The 21,910-nt window shown below is 33.9% G+C and overlaps 1 protein-coding gene and 1 long non-coding RNA gene across 8 annotated transcripts in view; both read left to right on the top strand.

Annotated features, from left to right (window-relative positions):
* Positions 1 to 21,910, top strand: part of LOC107995343 (G1/S-specific cyclin-D2) — a 50,602-nt gene that overhangs the window by 14,078 nt on the left and 14,614 nt on the right. The window lies entirely within an intron of this gene.
* LOC133666546 (uncharacterized) lies at positions 20,383 to 21,819 on the top strand. The gene is made up of 2 exons (XR_009830826.1): positions 20,383 to 20,542; positions 20,601 to 21,819. It is a non-coding gene; the product is annotated as an uncharacterized LOC133666546 (long non-coding RNA).

A 21,910-nucleotide genomic window follows, 5' to 3' on the forward strand; every position in this document is an offset into this window, starting at 1 on the left:
TTTTTCGATAAATTTCCAGGCAGGTAAACTTTTGCTATGTGATTGAACATCGATACGGTTAAAACACTTTTTCAATTTAATTTAATCTAATATTATTAATTAATATCATCGGGAAGATTTCACGATAACGTCATTATGCATCAGGAAATCGAATTCCATAATTGAATAAATATACATGCACACATTGAGTCGAGGAGAGAAGATATAATTCATCGACGGTATAATTTGATCGATTCCAATGAATCAGAGATATTGTCATGATCAGTGGAAACAGCGTTCAGATTCGAGGCTGTTCGAAAATAGTCGGCTGGAATCCGCCGTCACCTTCGATTAAAATGTCAGAACGCGTCTCCAATCTCGAGAGATGGCAAATTTTGCGCGAAAAAAAAGAAAAAAGAAAAAAAAATTCTCGTGGGAGATCCGGAACCCGATTTACCCGGAGCTTTGTCGAAAATTTATTATCGTCGGGAAGAAATTTTGTTTAAGGTGAGAGATATACGTTGATATTACGTGCCTCCATTTTTCTTTTTGGTCACATTATATCAATACGTTTTATTAGCTTCTATTATTGCTCGAAGGTGGTCGATGAGTAACACTGGAAAATCTATTTTTACGTTTAAGACACGCAAGAGAGAGAAGATTTTTAATTCTCTTGTCCTTCCTTTGTTATATTTGTGTGGTGAGAAATGATATTCGCGTATCGTTGATTTTTATAATTTATTAAGAATTTTGTATCTTTTTTTTTTTTGCTTATTTGATATATATATGGAGAGAATAAATGAAATAGATTGGGAAAATGTAAGGGTTTGCACGTTTGAATAATTCGGGAGGATAAAAATTATTTCTACTAGTTTTTCGTTTTTCAATTTTGTAGTCTCAGTGTTATTGGTGGTTTTAGAATAATTATACTTAATATTGAGATATCTTAACGCTCTTCAGCATGTCTATTAACGCCGACATTTCATTTTTAGAATGGCAGTATCGTTTATCATTTCGTTTCAGATATTACTCATTGTCAGAAAATAGCCCTGAGTACAATGGCACCAGATAAAGTGTAGAATTAATGTTGCATTCTCCCCTCCCTTTTTTTTTTTTACGTTTTACTTTGAACAAATTGATCTTTCTATCGAATTGACACTGTTTAAATTTGCTGGAAACTTGAAAAATGAGCATTTAACGCACATTTTTGCGTATCGACTTTTTTCAAGGGCACTTCTTCAACACTCTGTATATACGAAAGATCATAAAAGAGAGATTTCTTTAAAAAATCAAAATACAAATTTATGCAAAATATACAAAATTACATTAACGAAAATCTCTAATTGCGATGCAATGATCATCAAAACCGACTCGATCAGATAACTCTTAGTTAAGTTAGTGAAATCTGGTCCGATCCAATCGTGTTTTCGGCCACTTTTCATCCTACTTTGCTTGCAGATCAAAAGTGGATACACAGGAGAATAGGAAACACTGGTTGGCGGCCGCGAATTCCTCCTTTTTTTCGAGAACACGAAAGCGTAACTGCGCTTCCCGGGCAAACAAGCGATAGCCTGAGCAAGCCTAAATAGATAACGACTGATACCGGGGAGTCTTATTTAATTTTCAACCACGATCGACCGACTCGAGTGTCGTTGGAATGTGGAAATGATCTCGGTCGAATTTCACGTCTTTTAATTCGATTTTATCGTTTTTTTCGTGAGGATTATCGTCGAGGAAATGACAATGATGGGACTTTATCGTAATTTTATCTTTTAACGATTGACACGATAGACAGCATTTGTTTGGAAAATTTGATGCTGGACGAAAGAGTTAATTTAGAAACTTTTAATAAAGTAAGTGCAAACGTCTAGGATGAAAGGAAGGCAATAATATCGTTTTAATGATTTTTTCTAAGCATATTTATGGTACGATACATTTCTATACCTTTTCTATCGTTATTCTCAATTCTCAGTTGATATTTCATTATTGTAAAAACATATTCCATGTCTGTTGCGTTTATCTTATACGATGAATGTTGTAGGATCGCGTTCCCAATCTAGAAACGTCTCAGGATCATTAGAAGATTAGTAACCTAGATCCACCGTTCTAAACTAAAATTGGTACACCATATCTCATTATCATATTGTACATAATAAATATCTGTCGTGCCATGGAATATTTAATTCCTCTTAATAGAGGCTCTTAATAACTATGGTATCTCGTATTAAAATTAATCAAAAATCTAGAAAGCATTTATCCTAAGTGAAGTTGGTGGATCAATAAAAATATAATGGTACAAGAATACGTGCAAATAAAGGAATTAATAAAACATGATGTTACGATCAATTTACACTTTACAAGAAATAACGAATCGGTATATACACGTTATAAAACGGATCTCTTATGACCAATAACCCCTACGTGTCGAAATGCGCAAGATAAATCCACCCCTCGAATCAAAACAACGATTAACTCGTGACAACTGCCACGAAAAAAACAAAAGAACCACCCTTTATTTCCACACCTGGTTTCACGCCCGAACGACAATCGCGGGCAAAAACAAGCTGGCCAAACAAACGGAACAACACGTAATAACCAAAAAGTCGAAAGCAAGGGAGGGGCCGGATAATCGCCCCGTGAAACGTTCGTTTCGAAAGGGTAATTGCTGTTTCCAGCCCGATTTCTCCACCCTCCCCCGTGGATTGGGGTTGTTCCCCGTGCTGAAACGAAACAAAACAAGAAAAAAGAGAGGGAGGATTGCGGACTAATCATTGGAAAATAAACAAGAAAGGCGTTAGCCGTGGGTGTGTGCACCTGCAGTGCACACCACGCTGGAATGCACATGCACCGGCACGCGTGCAACAGGCACGAAAAAGTTTATCGATCGAGCAACGCAACCGGGTGAAATTACGGAATTGAGTGGTAGGCCGGAAACGGGGGAGGGAAGGGGTTGCGGCACGACGTATGGAAATTGGTTCGCCAAGTTTTCTCCTCTCCCGTTCACTCCCTCCGTCGAGGGTGTCGTTCGTCGGCCATTTTGCGAGCTGTTTTATATATATCTGGCGAAAAATTCGTAGCAATGTAATGTATTGTTTGGAGAAAAATGTTTCGTGCTACAAATATCGTTGAATGTTAATTGTCTTCGTTTTAACTCGAGATCGTTTCTCGCTCGTGCTTCTTGAAAAGGAGACTTGAAATTGGTGGATCGAGGGGAAAAAGGGTACGATCTGTTGACCCGCCGGAAGTTCAAAGTGCTGCACAGCCGGGAACGAGCAACGGAGAAGGTCGCAGAAACCCTTGAGGGTACGCAGACGACGATTCGCGTTTCGACGATGCGAAAATATACCCATAGAGGAATGAATTCCGGCCGGCTGTCCTCACCACTGGCAGAGCAGAGGCACGGGAGAAAAAAGGGAGGGGAGCAGGTGAGGGCCAGGTGCTTGCTGCGCCACCGCGGGTATATCCTGGGCCCCTTTGAGGGTTGCACCGGGCCCGTGCTCTGCGCCCAAAGCCAGCTGCTTCTCTGAATACGACGAGGATATATATATACCCCTTTCTTTTCGACCTCGAGTCAGAGGAAACCCCCGTTTCTCTCCTCTCTCGGTTGAGCACAGCGGATGAGGAAGAGCCGGGGACGTTCGTCTCCCGTGCTGTTGGGAGGCTGTGAATGAGAGACACGGCGTACAGGATCTGGATATTCGCGGATGTGGGCCAGGTGCTTGGGTAATTGTAGTGGAAAGCGTCACCTGTTGATCGGGATGTATCAGGTGCGAGCCGAGGTGATCGGATGTCGTGAAATTAAAATTGTCGGAGGAAATTGTGCTTTTTTCCTTGGTAGTGATTAAGAGTTTTCTCCCTGATCCTTATTTTTTTATTTCTTAGTCGGAAGATTTTCAGTATTTCGGGATTTATTGGGAATTTATTTGTTAGTTGAGGATAGGATAGATAGAAATTATTTGAAGAGAGTGTGTGTATGCGAGAAAGGAGATACGTGTTAAGATGGTTGCTTTAAGTATTGTATATGGACTTGGCAACTTTAAATCGATAAATTGCAATATTGATATATCTGATATTTTTAATATTATTTCGATTCACGCGTGCAAATGGTGTTGCAAATGTTGAGAGTGGGAGAATGAACAGCTGTGAAGCTTTGACCCCTTCTTTTCAGCTTTTGTCGTATCAGGAAGACCCTTCAGACTTCTTTTTCATTTAGCCTCCTGTCGATCGAAGTCCTTCAAGGCGATTCAATTTCTTGAAGCCTTAAAGTCGACCCCCATTCGATTTGATTTATGATCCTTCTCTCTTCCTTCCCTTGCTTCTATGCTCGTGTAATTGATATCAATCGATTGATTAAATTTACCAGATATGAAGGGAAAAAAATAAGAATCCTGAATTTAATAATACAGTGAATGCTTAAAATTAAAAATTTCATGGAACAAAAAAGAAGAGAGAAAGAGATTTTTTTCCCAAATCGAATCAAATAAAAATTTCTGATAACCACGATATTCCAAAATAGCCAAGTTTCTTGTTCGAATCCACCTGTCTATTACGCATGCAGATCTTGTCGTATTTCCCGTATTAATAAGCAGGGATAACGAGCCAATTTTTCTCCCGCAAATTACTACTTCGACTATTAATTATTCGATGTAATTTCCTTTCTAATTTCTGTCGATCGTTAGCCCATATCCCGCATAATTCTCGATCACGACTAGCCATAACTTCGACATAGTTGGGTGCCGTTTGCGGATGTTCACCAGTCAGACGTTTCGCCTTTTCCTGATTATTCGTGCCGATAAAGGAGCCTTGAGAGCCACGGTCAGGCACGCGATAGTTCGGTTACACTTAATCATTCCGCTTAATTCCGTGTTTAATTCCCCGCAATTTCTCCTCCTTTTTTATCTAATCGGTTCGATAATTTATATTTTCTTTCCCTTGCTTTTTCCCTTCTTTTTTAATTTCTCTTCTCAACGCGTTCTCAGTCGGTAATGTAGTATTGGGTCAAATCCATATAGCTCGTTAAAAGTGGTTTGGTATCGTATTTTGATATCGTTTCATTCGAAAATATCAAGTTGAAATAAACGAGGTTATGTAACGTTTTAGCAATTTTCTTTTGCGAATAATATTTTTATCTGGCTTTGAAAACGAAAGAAATGAAAATTTTCAAATGATATATATTTTATATATATTGATAATTTCCTAGAAAGATGATCGATCGGTGTACTGAAATAAAATATTTCTTCAAAATAATTTCGAAATTAAAAAAGTAAAAAAGCAAACTTTAATCGTATTCCATATATCAAGAAAGATTCGTATGCAAATCGTATACCATCGGTGTAAATCCATGTATGCGCGAGCGTAAAGTACGCAGTGGATGAACACGTTCGTCGTCAGACATCTGTCTTCTTCAAACTTCCCTCCCTGTCTCTCTCTCCAATATGATTTATGCCTGTTTCTTAATTTGTTATTCGATCGAAACGACAGAGAAGGCCTTTTCGAGAGAAAGGGATAAGATGTATTTCGTTTTTTCTTATTGTTAAAATTAAGTTTTCATTGCATGATCGATACATCGTTCCATGATCGAACATCTGTTGCTGTAATTAGAAAGAATTATCGAGAAATGAACAAGTTATATAGGTGCTGCTTTCCATTTTTTTTTTTTTTTAATTTTATTTAAAGAGTAAGATGAAGAAGTATAAAGGAACTATATCTTTATGAAATATAAGAGAAATAGAAATATAAGACAGAAAGATATCTCTTCGTATATTAAAATATATAAAATTAGAAAACGATAGATAATGACGACAAGATATAAAAGATCATATTATTCGGATTAAGAAAGATATGATATAATCAACTGTAAATTGAATCTTAGAAATAACTATTGGAACAACAAGAAATTATTATTTAGTGGCGAAAGAAGAAAGGATATCTTCGTTTTTATCAACGACAATAAATATATAAAATTAATTAAGAAAAATCGTGTTGTTTATCAAACGAGTGAATAAAGGATATTATCGTTATAAAATTTCAAACAAATGATCCCGCTGCGCTGAAATGAACCATACCGCCGTTAATTACTCCAAAGCGGAAGGAAGAATGTACAAAATTACACCGGAACGAAATATCGCTCGTAATGCATCGTGAGTTTTTTTTTTATTACAGGGACAACCTGTTGTAAGGATATATGTAATATACATACGTTGCATCTTGACCAATCAAAGGCGTTCCTTCCTCTTCGTGGCCTACCTTAAAGTGGCTGCACGACAGGTGTCCGTTCGGTGTCAGCAGGTTTCCATTTCGATGGAAGTGGGACGAAAGGATCCGTGGAAAAGGAAGTGAGGAATTAAATCTTCCTTCAAATCGCTTGAAATTGAGTCTATCTATCGAAAGTGGTCGCAATTCCAGCTTTCTATTTTCTATTTCTCTCGTATCGTTTTGAGGTTAGGTTTCTTTTACAGTACGAATGTTTTTATTCTTGCGATAATTTTTTTTTTTTTGAGGATAATTTAACTTTTCAATAATGTCTGCTGTGTACGCATTTTTATAATTCTTGAATCCTTTTTTATTACGTAAGTGTTATTTGTCCATAAGGTTATTACATAACCTTAAATTTCATATTTACTTTTTTCGTGTATGTGCATCTTTTTAGTTCAAAAGTTTTCTAAGCGTTTAATCATCAATCAGAAATAGATTTTTTTCTTCCAATTTTATAGCTTTTAAATTTTTTAAATTTGATTTAATTGAATTGTTCTCGGATTATAGATAATCCCATTGACACTTTGTGGATCAATTCGTCTCGGTTTTTACTTTTCTTTTTTTTTACGTCTTTTACATCATAAAAGATCATCAATGGCATTTATCGCGCGAGATACAGATTATAAATAAAAATTAAATTATCAAGTTACTTAATTCGGATCTAATTCAAAAACGTTACGATCACCTATGACCCAGCTTTATCAATTTGGGGGGATTAAATTGTAGGATTTGTTTGGATAGCATTTATGATTATTTTGTGTGTTATATTGAGTTTCTGAATGGAAAGTTTTTGCCTTTTTTATCATATTAGATACGGCTATATCATATTTACTGAATTGATGTGTTATAATCAGTATTATAATCTCTGTTGGCCTTTATTACTATCTTCCAGTGTTACACACGAGCTTTTCAATTACTTCTTTTTACAGATTATTTTATTACTTGAATATATTCGCGCAACTTTGTCTTTGAATTCTTTGAATTTTTCAGATAATCCTCTAATTCATTTGTACAAGTACTTGGTAAATCGAATTGTTTCGCACTGGTGCGAATATGGGGGAGGTGTGTAGGTAAGATAGGTCACATGATCTATTTGACAGGTCGGTAAAGAGGGCGTTTGTTCCATCTATGTTACGTATACTCATAGGCTATCATCGTGAAATCATACATAACATATATATATAAGCTCGTAATTCTTTCTCCATTATTTCTCTTAATTCTTTAAAACCTTATACAAAATTATACGATATTCTCAACAAAATATCGAATGCAGTTAAAAAACATCTGTTGTAACAAGCTGTAAATCAGCGATAAATTGGTGAAAGGAAAACCAGACAGACTTTTACTCCAAAGTAAAAACTTCTTGTTTCGAAAATCGCCGACCAATCAAACTTTTTTTTTTTTTTTTAATCTTTAAATTTCAAAATTTATTTATAAAGAGATTCATAAAGCTGAATCGAAAATTTTCTTACTTCCCTTATAAAACCTTCCTCGATACGATCGTTGGAATCGGCAATACGATGAAATATTAATATCGAATTACTTCAAATATACTATCGATTCATTATCATCGGCCACTAAATGGACAAATCGTTTGAACCAACCAACTTTCATTCGCCAGAAACCGTCAGAAATAGCACCGACTCGTGAAATACCTCTCTCCTAGACCTGGTCCCTCAACTGGAACTTTCTCTAAGCCCCATTCTAACGTCTTCAAGGCCCTCCCCTCCCTCCCTCCCAAAAATCACACAGGATTGCACGGAGCACGAGTTCCATCTTACGGGTTACGTAAAAACCTCCGGCAGAGAGAAAGAGAAAAAAACACATTGGGGCACGAGTTTAGTTTCACGATAATTTTTCTCTCCTTAAATTCAACCCGTTCATTCGAGGCGTCGAGGAGCCGATTTTGTCGGCGCGTAGCCGGCTATTAGAAATAGTTTCGCTATGAACAAGTCGGCGGGGGCGGTGACCAGCCCGAGGCCGCGTAAACTCGCTTTTCTGCCTCGTATGTCGTCGTCGGCCATGCTTCTTCGCCGTTCCATCCTTCGATGAAGGAAATTTAGGCGATCGAAAACTTTAATGACGCTCTCTAGAAGAAAATTTTTATTTTTTCGAAGGAATTTGGAAGGATTGTTGAATACGTGAGTTTTTTAGGGAACGAAGTAATTTACTTATTGATTTTGTTTATGCGTTTGGTTTTTTTTTTTTTTTTTTGAATGAATGGAAGCGAAAAAAAATAGCGAGCGTGGAGGGGAGAAAGGTTACGTAAGAGAAATGTCGAAAACGGTTTTTACCGGAAAGGAAGTGACAATATTTAAATTAGATACACATGCATTTTTTCCCCCCTTGGCCGTTGAACGCGTTACATAAAGATGAGGAAAACGGTAGATAGGCACGTTAATGTGCAATTTGAATTCATTTACTGTCACGATTGTGACAACTGTTTACAATCTTAACTTTGAATTTTAATGGGGAAATTAAATCGTTCCTCTTAAAAGAACAATCATCGTTCGCGTGTCATTATTTCAAAATGACATTTATGTTAATTTAACCTTGTCGACCTTAAATACCGTTTTAATACCAATCATTATTTTCTATATGATTATCCTCGAGCATAAACCAATTCGAACAAATGCGACGTGTTCCTTTCTCCTTTCGTTTTTGAATTTTTTTTTTTCGATCTCAAAAATATCGAGCAGATATAAAGAAAAAGTTTTTCTCATTTTTACAAATTTTAATTATCGTTTTTATACGTTCCATATAATTTTGTTCGTTAATTAAAATTCAATGCGAAAAAAATGATGTTAATTTTAAATTTTATACATGTATATATATATATATATATTTGATAAATATACGATAAAATATGTTAAAAATTCTCTTCAACACGGACGAGTGTCAATGAACCAAGTTCGCCAGTTAACTAAAAGGTCAACGACTGCTCCTCCATATAAATTCACCAACTTCCTCCACCGATATCCTAACTTCAATGGCTGACATTTAAACCATCCTCCTTTTCCATTTAAATCAGCAATTCGCAAACCTCCTTTTTTTAAAAACAACAAAGTGACTTCGCTTTTATTTTTATAACAATTGCAACAATTTGCAACTTCCTTTCTTATAATCATACAAAGAGATGCATCTTTTTCTGTCATACACAAGTTTAATTCATCATTCCATATTATATACGTTTTTTCTTTTCTTTCCTGGATTTTAACAAATTTTCTGCAAATCTCGCGTTTCCCTCCTCATTTGAATACGATCCCTCTTTCATAAGTAATTACAAAGAGATACAAGCAACAAATATTTAACAATAAAAAGCAAAGGTTTGAAACTTAACTTTCGATTCCGCGTTGTGTTCACAAACAACATTCCATTTTCCGAGAAGCGATTCTGAACGAATGAAAAAAAAAAAAAAAAAAGAAAAGAAAAGAAAAAAAACGCGCGCGTTTTATTTCCTCAACAATGAAATAGAGAAATTTCAAGTGTGTCAACATAACTTCGGACCTACCTTGGCGTAGGAGAGGTGTGTGCACACACAGTGTGTGTATCGGTTCAAAGCGAAAACCGATCACGTAGCTTGGGGCCCAAAAACAAAATCGAGGATGAAGAAAGCGAGAGAGAGAGAAGAGAAAGAGAGAGAGAGAGGCAATTTTGCAACTCGAGGCGAGCCGAACGTGTCCCTTAAGTTCGTTGAAACACCGTGGTTGTCGTATATACTTTGGAACAATGGGCTCGGCCGCGAAAATAATCGTTTTACGAACGAACAAAGATTGCTTCGTTAACATTTCGTAATGCATCGTAGCTTGCAGGAAGTATTTTATGCGTTTAGCTTCTTTCTTGTACGCGGGACTCTTCTTCTTTATCTTTCAAACGAGCGCGCATTGTGCTTACGATTTTTTCAAACTTTCAGAGAACAAAGGGGACGGCACGGGTCTTAAAGGTTATGCAGATGTTGTTGTAACCGCGAACGTTTCACAATTTACATTTTGGTTTTAGTGTGAAAAGGCGCGAAAGGGGGATGGGATATATTGTCCCCCCCCCCCATTTTGTGTTCTTGCCGGGGGTATTTTTTTTAAATATCCCGATTTGAAAGCATTAGGAAAAATTTATCGAAATAATTACGAACTCTACGTAGCAATTTTGATATTTATAGGAAGGATTCGTCCGTTCATTTTTTGCCTGGAAACCTTACCTGAAAAAAAAAATAAATCTTGCTCGATCTACCATCGATAATAGAACGAGTCAAAAACGAACAAGAAAGTACAAGAATTCTGGATTATACACTGTCTTTCCACGTCTTAATAAAAAGTCTGTATAAAGATCTTAAATTCGTACGATTCTAAAAAATATCCTATGATTCGTATCGAACGTGTTCGAAGAATCGATCAATCCTCGAGAAACAATCGAAGGGAAGGGTTCCAGAAGGACGACACGTGGTGAGATCCACCCAACGAGATACGTTCCACAACGGGGACGAAGAAAGAAGGAAAGAATCGGGCGGCTGTTGCTTTTTAGAAGTTAGAAAGCCAATTCTGCCGGCATATCTGGCCTTGGCTCGATCAATATTTACGAACATCCGGTTTACGGAGATCAAATATCGGTTTTGATCGGGGGCTTGTATCGCGTAAGGGGGGCCTCGTGGCAGAACCGTGACGTAACACGGTAGCCTGTGCAAACGGAAGTTTGCATTTTTCGAGGAACCGTCGTGGCCATTCTTTCATTTCGACTTTTTCTTTTTTTTAACTTACCAATTATCCATTCATCCGTGAATACCAAGGTAGTTGTTGGGATATTTGAGGAATCGAGGAATTTTCCATTGTCGTGGTGGCATCTCGGCTTTGACGTTTTGGAGCAATATAACGAGAGAAATATTTGTGTTCAATTATTACGAATGATGATTAAAAATGACTCCCTATTTTTCTTTTTTTTTAGTTAAGAAAAGTAAATAGTATTCTCGAGGCTTTTGAAAAGCAGATCTACGGAGCAGTTTTATTTCTTTAAATTAACCGAATATGTATATATTTATAATAATAATTATTATATACTTAAATCTTCCGTGACAAAATTTTTCTCCCAAATTGTTCTCGGAAAAAATATCCCGATTGTTACATCCGTTCACGACGGACTTAGAATTCCCATAAAAAGGGATTGCGCCGCGTTAAATAATAATTGAACGCGCGATGGCACCGCGATGAAGTTGAAGCAGGAAGCGATCTATCTTACGAAAATACGAAAGTCCCAAGAAACTCGACTCGAGGACACAAAGTGAATCTTAATTAACGTTTTTCCGGGTGTAACCCTTCGAAAATGGGTAACCAATATACCGTATACCTTTTCAATTTCTTCGAATAATATGAAACATAATTTTGGACGACGATTGAATATGCGGGTACCCGTAGCCAGAAATATGTATATAATTTACAGTGCGTTGACACTTTTAGAGAAATTAAAAAGTTTTTTTTTCTTTTCAGCCATTTTAACACACAAGCACAATGAGAATAGTTTTTTCAAATTTTTGTTCGAATAATATATGTACTTTTTGAAAAATTTATAAATCTTCAAAGTCTTTCAACTTTATGAATATATTAAAAAAAATTCTTTTCTTATTGAACGCTAAAATCATTTACTTTTGAACAAATGTAAAAAAGAAAGAAATATTATCTCATACATCTTAGCTTTGTTTTTTTCAAAAGATTTCACATTATAAGTAAAAAAAAAAAATATTACAAAGATCTATATATATATTTTTTTTTTACTTTTAGAAAAATAAAAAATTAAAAAATCTTGGAAACAGAAACATTTTGTTTATTATGAATATATATTTGTATAAATAACCAAAATCTAGAGATTTTGCCATCAATTTTTCTATAGAATAAAGTAAAAGGACGAAAAATTTAATGGAGATTAGAATTAAATTACTTCCCAAACGAACAAAAGAGGTTATGCAAAGAATATTGATAAAATCAATTTACGTTTTTCATTTCTACTCGAACGAAAGACTCGTTTTGAAAAGAGTAATATGGGAAATGGTTAATATAGAGAAAAATGATCGTGAAACGAGGAAAATTCTGACAAAAAGCAGACCACGTGCGGTTGTCTCGAGGAATCAGTAGTCGTTGCCAGTACCACGTCAGACACGCACGATGAGGTCACCGCCGTTCTTCTCCAAAGTGAACGTAGAAACAAGTCGGACAAGGTTGCAACGAGTTCTTTAACAACTTCCACCATTCAATAATATCTTTCAAGATGGGTCACAAATTATTGAAACTTATAAAAACAATCCATTTTTTATCGAATCGAAGTCGAAAAATTGAAATTATAATTTTTGAAAATTAATTTGAGCACGCGATCAAAAAATATTTAATACGTTTGAATATTATGTTATAATTTCTTTTTTTAATTATAATTAAAAGTAGGAAAATATGATTTGATTATATTTAAAAATAGAAAAAAAATTCTGAAATCATTTGTACATGAAACACTTTCTTCTTTTTTGTTTCTACAAATTAATATTTTATGCATTATAAATGGAATAACAGAAATGATCAATTGATTAAAGTAACCAAGTATATTTATGATAGTGAATCGATAGTATTTTCTTTTGGATTTATTCAAAGTTGAAAAATATATCTTCTACGATCATGCATAAGCATATACATAAATAAAAGTCGATATTCGAAGCAGATGTCCTACACGATTCCTGGAAAGGAATCGATAGAAGTCTTCGCAATATACACTGCAAGAGCTACAGAGCCTCTTTTGACTATCCTAAATAAATATATAAATATGTATATTGAATTTCTTTTTATTCGAAATTTCAATTTTCTCGAGCAAACTTCGATATTAATTTTTTAAATAACAATCAAGAATCCAGTATTGCCATAAATTATTTATCTTATCGCGATAATCGAATTTCTATGAAAAAAAAATTATACACTCTTACCTATATACTCAACTACCTCATTCTCATTCGATAAATTAGATCATCAAACTAACCGATCAATTTCTTCAAATTAAAATGAAAATAAATAATCGATTTAATCTATTTAATAATCATCAATATGAAAATAATAATAACACATCCTCGCAAATATCGATATCCACGTTGCTTGTAAGTATCAGCCTTAATGTTCACACAAAATTACTTAAAATTAATTTTCAAAATGGAAACGTGGCCAAAACTTTCCTGACACATATACATACGTTCATACAGCGATCTGTTCGGTCGATAAAAAAGAGAGAGAGAGAGCCGAACGGTGGCTGACGGTGTGGATCGTGCCCGATACAAAAGGCGGGTCCCTTACGTGCGAAAAAGGACCCAAAGTATACACCGGTAATCGGAGCAGATGTCCTGGCGGAGGAGAGTAGTAGTGACGGTTCCTGGAAGTGGCGTTGGCCAACGTTAAGCCGGCGAAGGCCATAGATGGCTACTAGAAGGACCAGAAAACGACCCCTCGAGCACCGTTTCGTCTCCAACGAGGGTCCTTCCCCCTCCACGGGGAATGCCTTTACGCCCATGGAGGGCTAAGGAATGCCGCGGAGCGGTGATTCTGCTTTTTGTTGCCAGTTACGCTTGGGGAAGAAGGAGCGCCTCTCCTATACCTTTGGTCCCTTTTGTACTTTATTTTTGGCCGGAATGGTAAACACCTTGCTCAGAGGCGCCGCCCTTCGATCCTGCATCATTCTTTCACCCCACCTCTCTGCTCGCCCAATCGAGAAGAGGTGGTGGTCTTCCTCCTCTGGCTTCTACATTCCCGTCGGCTTGTTTTCTACCTTTTCTTCTCACTTTCTCTCTGGCTCTCTCTTCTCTCTGCCTTCCTTCTGCCTTCTTGCATCCACTCGGTGTCCTCGCTGTTCCGCGCCATTTAAGTAGTCATTAGTGCTGCCACCTGTCGGCTTATTTTTGTTTCATTTATCTTTTCCAAAAGAAAAAAAGAAAATTTAGAATTTTGAATTTTTTGGGATCGGATTAGACTTGTGATTTGAGGTTATGTTTGAAACAGACGATCGTTACAGTTTATTATTGACTTAAAGATATCTATAATGCGTTATTTGTAAGTCATTTGGTATTATGGGCAGAGAATGATTAATATATTTTCTCTGATATTTTTTTCTCTTGTTGCTTGAATTATGCGAGTCGAATAGCGAATAATAAGAGCGAGATATTTTTCAAGAATCATGATAATTTGTATTCCACAGCGGATACTAGTTTAGGTAATGGAATATACGTTATACAGAGTGTCCGATAAATCATAGAGCGGAATAAAAACAGGAAAGTAATTGGATAAAAAAAAATAAAAAATAAAAAAAGAAGAAAAGAAAAGACCGAAACATGTATAAATTTTTAATAAGAAATTCTTGCTCCGCGAGTTTATCGTACACTCTACATAAAATTTACATTCCGTTATCTAATCTACTGTCCGTTTCTACGATGTATCCACTTGCTACATTTACTGCCCATAAAATACGTGGTGTTTCCAGAAACTAGAACTACGTATCTATAACTATTTTCAAAACGTATTTTTAAATCTAAATTCTTCGAAAAAATCTATTTTTGTCTATTAAATTTAACTTTAAATTCGTTTTTAAAAATTATTAACAATTTAAAACTCCCTTTTTTTTTTAGTTTTCAATTCTTGAAAAAAAAAAAAAAAGATTTATTTATCAAATTTTCCTAATTTATTAATAAAACTTTCTCAAAATAATTGTATCTTAAATGTAAATTCACAGGTAAAAAGTGAACTTTTCCATTCGGATTCGAATTCGAAAGAAAAATTTCTCACGAGATAGTTGATTCGTGGACACCGTGTATGCAGACCGGCATCCACCTTTTCGTTGCAGGCCACCTTCTATCGATTCCTCATTGCGAACCAGATAAATCGGACCCCCGGTTTCTCGGAACCGGCCAGGTAATGGCAGGGACGTAACCCTCCGCGTTTCTCCTCTCTCAAGGAAACCTATTGTCCGTTAGTCTTGTTCCTCGCGGTCTGTCTAGAATTCGACCCGCTCCTGTTGCCAAAAATCGATTTCTCCTTCCTTCCAACCTTTTCTTTTCTTTTCTTTTCTTTTTTTTTTCGATATACCGTTTGACCATAATCAAGCGATTAAGATAGTTTCGATCGAGAAAAATATACACGAAATGAAAAATTATTCAATTTGGATTCAAAATTGGATTAGAAATTTGCATGAATAAGACACGCGAATGAATCGAAAGGAGAAATCAATGGAATGGAATGGTAAAGAGAAAAAATTGCAATCGAATTTTCAATGATAATCTCGAAGAAGAATGATGAATTGATCGCCACTTCCGTTGCGAGACATTCACCACCCGATTCTCCACCCTCTTGTTCGTCATATGGACGTTTTGAAATTCGTCATTCCCGGACATGGAAACGCGATGTAACGCGTTGGATCCCGTGTAATTATGACAAATAACCGTAATTATTATACGGCTTTATTATTATCCGATTTCACACGATGTCTTATCTGTGTGGTGCAACATATGTTAGTAATTTATCCTGTGTTCCTTGATATATCAGTAGTTTAAATTGCATCGTGAAGCTACAGAAGCTAATTTTCCCAAGTATGCTTGGAAATTAGATGTGAAAAAAAAAATCTTCAAATTTCTCTTGTATATTTCTCTAATTAAAACTAAAATCTGGATATATATATATTTTTTTTTAACATAATTGTTCACGTAATATCAAGTAAAATTAATTTAATTATTAATAGAAAAATAGAAAAGAGAAAAGAATATCATGTTTCGAAAAATTAATACAAATGGTATATTATTACATAAAATAATTTGATGATAGAAGGAGGATAAAATAAATTGTTACATCTTACACGTTGTCAGTAAATCGGATATTCTTCATTATGATCATATAATCTGTGACAAGCAATTTGTGATGAATGATCCAGATTGGAAATGAATAAAAACTGGATGGCCGTTAATACAAATAAGCACCTATAACACGATGAAAGGATGATTTCTCAATAAGTATATACATCTAATAAATAATCTTCGTTATTTTCAAAATCCGTTATATTGAACAGCTTAATTTTAGATCTTATCAATCTTATCAATTTTTCAAATCAGCTATTTAACGTAATTGAACATAAATGTTAATACCTACTATTAGAAAATTATATTTTTAATTCTTTTATGAATTCCAGAAATTAGAACGTACCAACGGTACTTTTATGATTGGTATTTTAAAATTTGCAGGATATAAATTGTTAAAGAATTCATTTATTTATTCTTTTTCTTATTTTATTTACTTAACTTTTTATTAATTTTATTAATTTTCTAATCATTCTGAATTTTTATTAAAAATACATGGAATGAACTTCTTTCGATTTAAAAGAATAAATTAATAAAGACAGATAAAGGAAAAATCGATAAAATTTTTGTTCTATAAGACAATTAAGTTTCTCTATAATTTTTCCCATAATATTTTGAAGTATCTTTTATATCTCTTTTTTAATAGTAGTAATAGTATATTACATTACTATTTAATCGTATTTTTTTCGTTCATTAAATTCGATCCAAAGATAATAACGAATTATGGTTTCGAATCCTGCCAGACGAGACCACAAAGGGTTAAATTGCACGTGGATCACGCATGTACACGCGTTGCGTCATTCGTGCGTGCGCATGCGTACACGTCTACGCAAAGCACGCGTACACACGATACGCACTACCGCAATACCATGAATACCCAGTAACGTATCAAGTTGTCCCCTTCGCCCCTACTCACTTCCTTCCTTCTTCTTTTCCTTTTTCCCAAGTAACTTCTTTAGATCCTTGAACGTGACTTAGTTTACAATGTTTCTCACGTTACATTTATGCGCATCGTGTTCAGTCAGAAGTTAAATAACGTAATGTAAGGAGTGGATTATCGTTTCGATTAATAATTTGAATTATTGATTTAGTTATTCTGAATATAAAAATGTGTAACCAATTTGTCATATATAAAGAAATAATTTTATAATAATATCTCTCTGAAAATCTGAATATTTGCGAAGGATTCAAATGTTAAGATTTTGGCATAAAAATGTTAAGATTTATTCTTTTATCCAATGCCCATTCTACCGGTTAACCATACGAAATACCGTATTATTAGAAAAACCAACTTGAAGATAAACCTCGACTACTGATTCGTATGTTAATACCATTAAGTCTTGTTCCAAGCAAATGACGATGAATATATGAATTTATATTGTTGAATAATTTATTATATACGAATTCTTGCATTTAAAAAACGTTTTATTCTATGCTCAAGATATTTCTTATAAATAATATATCTATGAATTCTCACATTTTTTATTTATTAAAATATATTTTAACATATGTTGTAATCGTTGATACTGCATATTAAATGTTATTTTTAAAAAGGTTAATATCGATTGTATATATTTTGCATATTTTGACATTTTGTATCATTTTTTGATAAATTAGAATTTTCAGAACTTGGAATGCAAATAATTTTGAAAAAAAAAAAAATTCGCAACCAGCGATGCGATAATTTTTTTATATATCCTCTCTTATCTTCTTCATATGGAATGCGTCCATTCCGGATGTTGGCAATCAGCTTTTCTATTCTCACTTTGTCAACCGGTCCGAACAAGTCTCCGAGATTTTTGAAATGTTCACGTTCTTCTCTTCCTGGTCCCCTTTTTTTCTCATCGATCGTTGAATTATTATTCGTTGCAACTGGTATTTGATGCAAATATAGTATGCACAAAACATATTATTTTAAACATATTCTGTATATAACGTATATTGGATATCAGAGTAAAAGAATATGCAGAAATATGATATGTGATAATCGAGATTCATAATGAATATTTTTAAAAAATAACAAATTTTATTTCTTTTTACAAGATCTCTTTTTTATAAAAAAAAAATATTAATATTATATATTATAAATAACTTAAATATTAAGATATTTTAATTATTTTTAAAAATTATTTATATATGAGAAAGAAAAAATTAAATTGTTAATTATTAATTGATTTTAATTAAATTCTTCCTTTATTCTTAAATGTTCGATCGAAGTTACGTTACGTCCCTGTTACCACTTTACACACTTATTACAACATCCATAGATCTGCACCTGTGACATAGCATGTGTGTAGAACTCGAATATTCCACGTCTCCGTGGTGTGCTCCTTATTCTTTCTGTTTCAACCTCGGTATCGACTTTCTCTCTCGATTTCGTGTTCGATAACGCATATCGAGGTAAAAGCTAACAGGAAGTCCAGTTAAATGGTAATATAAAGCAATATTGACCTATTCAACAATGTTTGTTCAATGTTCCTTTTTTTCTCTTTTCTTTCTTTTTTTTTCTTTCAATATTATTTTCTGTTATGTAATTATTAGAAATTCTTTAAATAACGATATACGTTGGTGATTAATAAAGCTGATAGTAATAAATTTTAATAAGTAATCCTGAAACGAATTTAACAATACATAATAAGATGTCTATTTATAAATAATAATCTCATTGACTAGTATTGTAATCGCATTCTTTGATACGCAAAACACATTCAAATTTTTGTTCTATCACTTTAAAATTCCCTATACAGTATATGTGTACATATACATAAAGATAAAAGAATGGAAAAAGAGGGTTTCTAACATTCCAACCGAGTAAACTCGTCTCTTCGTGAGAACTTGGTTTCGTAAACCGTCACCAGATTCATCGTGGAAAAATGCAAATACACAAGTGCAACCGTCGCATCGTTGCATCATCTAACCTAACACACGAGGGCTGATGCTCGCGCCACGACACCAGATATTCCAATAGAATATAATAAAAGTAACTAGATGCAGGCTCACCAGAGGGCAGACCGAGAGCACCGACTTGTTTTAACCTATGTATACGAAGTTGTCTCGCCGGGTAGCCCCGATCATCGACTATCAAGACAACCGCAACAAACGAGTTACTTTATAAATAGTAAACGTCGTATCCCTGAAGTGGATCGTTGGCCTCCCGCGGAATCGTTACGTTTACGCTCGCGTACGCACCGTACCGTGGCGTGCGTAGCATTGCGTCGTTGCACCGTCACGCATTCCATGACACACAAGTATGATACGAGTATATGTGAGCATTGATGAGACATTACGTGTACATGTATAACCCTTTTTACCAAGCGACTTCTGATGACCACGAGTGGCTTGGGGATCGGCAAGTGACTAGGTATAGAAGGGCAATTTTTTTTTTTCTTTTTCTCCACGCCAGAAGCTACATTATAGAAACGTTGAGAAGTTACGAAGCGGTTGATTCTTAGCGATTTCAGTGACCTCGAGATGTTTTGTCGAGGTCGACAACCTGAGAATAATTTTGTCTATAGATACAAGATCATCTCTTGACTTCAGTTTTAAAGAGATACGTGTGTTAACTGTTATTAATATTTATTATGTTTTTTAGATTTAAGATATTCTTATTTAAAATTTAATAGCATTTAAAAAATGACAGAATTTAAAAAAATAATTTATTTAAGGTTATAAATATTTATATGTTAATTAATATTTAAATCTTAATTGTTATCACATTTCAGCATAATATTAATTATTTTTGTCATTAAATAAATTATTTTTTAAAAAATATTTGAAAAAATTAAATGCTTGTTAAATACGAGTTATTTTTGTGTTCTCTCACGAACCACAGTTATCTATACGGTGCAACTTATAGAGTCTAAGACTACTTGACGATCAGTCGCGTAAAAATCACGCCTATATCACTGCGCGTCTTTGTTTCATTCACTTACAATGACGCATCATGTTACTAAGTATATATCTGCGTATTATTTGCTCTTTATTATGAAGTTCTATCTCTTCGAAGATGAAAAATTAATGGGAGATGAATTAAGAAGAAAAATAAATTATGGTGAAAAAAAAATTACAATTTTTTAAATTATATAAAAGAATTTAAAATAAATATAAATATATAAATCTTTAATATATCATTTATAAATAATTTATGGAATGAAGAATTTGTAAATTAATCTATTTTTCAAATAATCAACATAAAAAAACGAATGATGTAAAAAATTCATGTTCATGATTTTCATTCTAACCTCTACATTATATTATAAACTCTTTTCAAGTAGTTTTAAATTACCAGAAAAAAAGTCCCTAGTAATCTTCGTTCTAACCTCCGCATCATTATTTCCTCGATATCGATCAAAAGAATTCAGGACTTATCCACGAAAAAAATTTCGATTTGAGTAACGATACTAATGGCAAATTCATTAAGAAGCGAGACCCGCGAGGCCATCGTGCTTTATTTGGCAAATGGTACGAAAGTCATGTCACGTCACGTCACGCCGTTTCGTAAGAGATACTTTACTTTCAGAGCCTTGAGTAGTAACGTGTATAGTATATCCCGCCAAATTCAATGGACTTTTAATCAAGCCGAAGGACGCGTAGTACTCCACGTAGTATAGCCGCCGTGTAATTTCACGGTCGAGAGAAAACGAGGGTACTACGACGTACTCGAGCGAGCAACGCATCCGCGGGAAGGAAAGGAAACAGTGAGCGTATGTGTACACACATTTACTACATCGAGAACGGCGATACACAAACGGCTGAGGAAACGAGCGTAGTATGCGAACTTAAATGGGTCTTGCGTGGATAACGCAGGATATTTAATGCAGGTTGAGACCTATAACAGGAACAAATAATATACGTAATATGACGGAGGAAATATTCGATACATGGTATTTAACCTTTGACTGATTGTGATTGGATCGTTTGCGACCTGAGCTGTGAATAAAAGGAAATAATGCAGTTTTGGAATTTCTTGCAATATATTTAAAAAAGTATTTTAGAGATCAATATAAATAAAAAAATATATATATATAAATATAAGTGAAATTCCTTTTTAATTTTTTTCAAAATTTTATCAATAATAAATATATTTTCACGAAACAAAGACATTTTTCTTTTTTATGATTACATATGAAAAGATTATATTTAAAGATTATATTAATATAATATAAATTAAAATTATTCTAATCTAAGCTTATATTTTTTAATCACATTAATGAATATGTTAATATATAACAAACAATGATTTTTGTCATTTTAATAATTATTAAAAACAAAAAGAAAAAAAAATAATAATACATAAGCTCTGATATTACAAGAATGATTTTAAGTTTGAAAAAAATTTCATATAATTGTATGTTTTTAACGTTTATCTTGATTATGTTTCAATATAACGGATCCCACGGTAGCGTATTTAATACTTGCGAAACATTCGATATCGTTCGTGATATGAAAAATATCCAATATGTAAATTACACAGTGTAATAATATCAAGCTTATTAAATACGGAAAGTGAAGGATGTCCATATTGAATGTGATATGAACAATATATATAATATACATGTTTACGATGTTTAACGTATATCGAACCATAATAATGTGTACGATATTCACCACATTAAATACATAAGACGAAAAATTTTTTATATTCATATCACGTGTATGAAATATTTTAATATATGATTCGAATATATATATATGATTTAAAAATAATTTTAAATATAAAAATGCTTTTAAAATTTTAATTTTGCATTTTATGCTAATTTTAAGTTATGTCTATAACCTAAATTCTCGACATTATTCACTTCAACTTTTGATTTCAGTAATTTCTAATAA

This window comes from Apis cerana, linkage group LG8 (genome assembly GCF_029169275.1).
Source record: "Apis cerana isolate GH-2021 linkage group LG8, AcerK_1.0, whole genome shotgun sequence".
Classification (NCBI taxonomy): Eukaryota; Metazoa; Arthropoda; class Insecta; order Hymenoptera; family Apidae; genus Apis; species Apis cerana.